This window comes from Corvus brachyrhynchos, unplaced genomic scaffold (genome assembly GCF_000691975.1).
Source record: "Corvus brachyrhynchos isolate BGI_N302 unplaced genomic scaffold, ASM69197v1 scaffold14, whole genome shotgun sequence".
NCBI lineage: Eukaryota > Metazoa > Chordata > Aves > Passeriformes > Corvidae > Corvus > Corvus brachyrhynchos.
In genome coordinates this window covers 11,703,337-11,706,728 of record NW_008239110.1, presented here as the reverse complement: position 1 = coordinate 11,706,728, position 3,392 = coordinate 11,703,337, and the positions used below count along the sequence as shown (strand labels likewise).

The following is a 3,392-nucleotide window of genomic DNA, read 5'->3' as shown; positions in this document are numbered from 1 at the left end:
GAGCCCCCGGGCACCCGCGGCGCCTGCGGCATCGCTCCCTCACTCGCGGCCGCGTGGCCGGGGATCCCGAGACAGGGATGGGGTCCATGATAAGGCGCACACTCCCGAGGGGGCCGGGTGCATCCAGCGCAGGCACGTCCGCCGGCACGGCTGCAGTCATGTGCTCCCGGGATGGCGGCCGCGCAGCCTTGGCCACGGGACTAGTATGATCCTCTGCTTTAGGGGTAATGAGACCGTACAAATGCTCCTCAAGAGCTTCCCTGATTATAAGGTATGCACGGAAAGCTTCTCTTTGATCCCATACTTTATCCCATATCTCGTCCCAGAAACACCCCTCACAAGATACAGGAGGTTCGATATTAAAAAGTAAGTCTCGAGAAATATAGGAGAACCTTTTGAAAAGCCAGATGAAGAAATGTTCTAGATCTCCCGGTTGCACTACTTTTTTGTTTTGTTGTTCAAGGATTCCTTTTACTTCTAGATACATTTTTTTCTGTGGCTCAGAGAGCCCCATTTCCCACGATTCTTCCATAGTCCAGAGAGAATATCCAAACCAAGATGAGAAGAGAGAGGTCTAGAGTGGTTATTTTACTCACGAATCTTCTTCAGGGATCGGTATCTTGCCCGCATTCCTCCACCAGTTGTGCTGTGGGGATACTGCAACATGCATATTTCAAACCAGGAGTCCCATGAAAACGAAGTATATATGGACAGATTCTTGGTAGATGTTTCTGAGATGTTTATTTCTCCAGCCGCATGGCCGGGGCTCTGCTCAGGAACTCCGCAGTCACGGGACCCAAGGGTCCTTGGCCACCCTGGGGAACACAAACCAACCAATGGGGAATGAGACTGACCAGGGGCAGGGAGACCCCGTGCCTCCCCCCCACGGCCCATCTCCCAGGGCTCCATGGCAGGGGAGGGACCCCAACATGCAACCATGATCTGTTGACATGTATAAATAGGTTGAAACCCACATATTATTTACCTACTAAAAATCTAACCCAAGTGTCTTTCTTGGGACATACTGCTTTTAAATGCAGAGGCTTCTCCTCAACAGTAGAAATCCAGTGAAAAAATGGCTGTTCCACCTCACCCCAGCCCATGTGCATGCCTCTGTGTGCAGGATGGCTGTAAGGAAAAGGCATAATCCTGGTGATGGCACTGTGGGTGTACTCCTGCTGCTGTTTGCAGCCAGCTGTGCATCCCAGGGGAAGTGAGAGGGGAGTGCTTGAGTGAAGAGACCCTTCTGGAGCTCAGAGCACAGTGCAGGTAGACTTGTGTATTTCCCTGGAAAGCCAGGTGGGATCTGGCTGGCCTGTGCTGAGCCAAAGCTTGGAAAGTCTTGCTGGCCTCATGCTGGTGTGTGTGTAGCTATGGATGTGTACCAGCACTTACCTCTTCAGGCCTACCAGCTCAAGGATCAGGCTTCATGAGTTAACGTAGAGATGCTGAACTGCCCTTGAGTGCAAAGAAAGCATTCATTCTGTGATGTGCCAGCATGTCCTCCTGGACCTGTGCTTCAGCACCACACCCAGGGCTTGGTGTGTCCGCAGGCTGGCTGTGTGTAGGTGTAAAACTGAGAATACATTATAGCAGGTGTTTTGTGGTGCCTGTTATTTTCTCTCCTTACAGTACCTGCAGAGATCCTGGTGGGAAGACTGTCTGCCCCCTCTAGTATGTTAACCCTGTTTGTTAACCGAGTCTAGTTGCACTGGGTTGTTGCATATTTTGGGATATATTGCAACACTATGTTTGGAACATGAGAGACTCTTGAGATGTTTGGAAAATTTTTTTGGAATGGAAGGTGGTAAAATGCTGGAAGAACCAGAGAGGTTGTGGAATCAGTGTCCGTGGAGGTGTTCAAGACTCAGCTGGATGGGGCCCTGAGTAGTCTGATCTAATTACCTTGCTTTCAGTTGAAGGTTAGAGAAGGTGACTTCTGGAAGTCCTTTCTTAAATTACTCTCGTTCTGTGGTATTTTTAGCTCTTGTTCCTCAAAGTTCCACCGGAGTGAAAAGTATCTCTCCCTTTTGGGGGTTTGTGTATGGATGGTTGTAGGTTCACATGCTGAGCAAGTTCCACCGGAGTGAAAAGTATCTCTCCCTTTGGGGGTTTGTGTATGGATGGTTGTAGGTTTACATGCTGAGGATTTGTCTGACCAAGAGATCTGAGGGGTTTGACACTTAATGCTGTGTTAATGCTACCACTACTGCGTATTAAATAATCAGCTGCATTTCTTTTAACACCTGTGTAATGCCATAAAAGCTGAAATGTTACCAGAGAGTTGTATAGTGGAAAACAGCATAATAAAGGGTAAATCAATCTAAATTTCTCTTCTATAAATGTATTTTAAATGTCTCCTAAATCAGAACTGTCTCTGATTTAATTAGCTTGGCCTTCTATAACTCAGTTTTACTCTTGCTGGAATAGCTAGATGCTTCTTGAGAAGGATGAAGTGGAATTCTTGTGGAAAGTAGCCCTGTGTCAGAGGGAGGGATGGTAAAATTATTGTTCCCAAAGCAGCCAGAGTATTAGTGAAAAATGTGCTGGATGGTAGGAGAAGAAGAAATGTCCCAGTTTCCCACTAGCTGTGTGCAAAACTGTCACACTTCAGTACATTAGCTGATGACACAGAGAGGGTGGCATGAAGGATGACACCTGGAGTGGTATTCCCTTAGAATCTTGGCTGGGACCTCTTTACGGGGTATGACTGATGAGCCATGGGCACATGTGTTCATGTCTGGCTCCTCTGGTCTTCTCCCTCACCCTTGGACTTGAAAGATACTGGAATAGTTAAGAGACTTTTGGAGAGGAAAAACTAAGTTTAAGGAAGAGAAGGAAATACATTGCACAAGGTATGGCTGAAGTGGAATGAAGGGGAAGGAGAACTGGGTGATTCTGAATCACTAGGAGAAAAGGTAGGCAAATGTGCTAAAGGGAAGAAGAGGCAGTAACCTCAATGGAGAATGAAGTTGAGGAAAATGAGATGGACAGGCATATTTAAGGCCTTCAAGGACCAACCTACAAAAAAGTAGACTGTTTTAGATGTCATGTTGCAGTTAAATAGTGCATGCAGTAAGGAATTTGTAAGTATTTACTGTGTTGCTCAATTTTCAAGTGGCTTGGCAAGCAGCTGTTACCACTCTGGCTAGTAGGTCTAGTGATTTGGCTGCTATATGGGGAGCATGTATGTATTCATATGTGTGGGGGCAGGATTATATATACACCCACATATATTAATTTTTACATCATTTTCTGAACTATTTAATTTACTGGAAAACAAGTACAGCTGGAAATAGCAGATATCATTGCAGAGGTAAATTGCTGTTATGACTTTGGATGGACACTGCTCTAAGTGTTTAAATGATCTAAAAATAATGGCACATAGCATA

The 3,392-nt window shown here is 46.2% G+C and overlaps 1 protein-coding gene across 1 annotated transcript in view; it reads left to right on the top strand.

Moving 5' to 3' along the window:
• CEP85L (centrosomal protein 85 like) overlaps positions 1-3,392 on the top strand; it is a 140,878-nt gene that overhangs the window by 45,867 nt on the left and 91,619 nt on the right. The window lies entirely within an intron of this gene.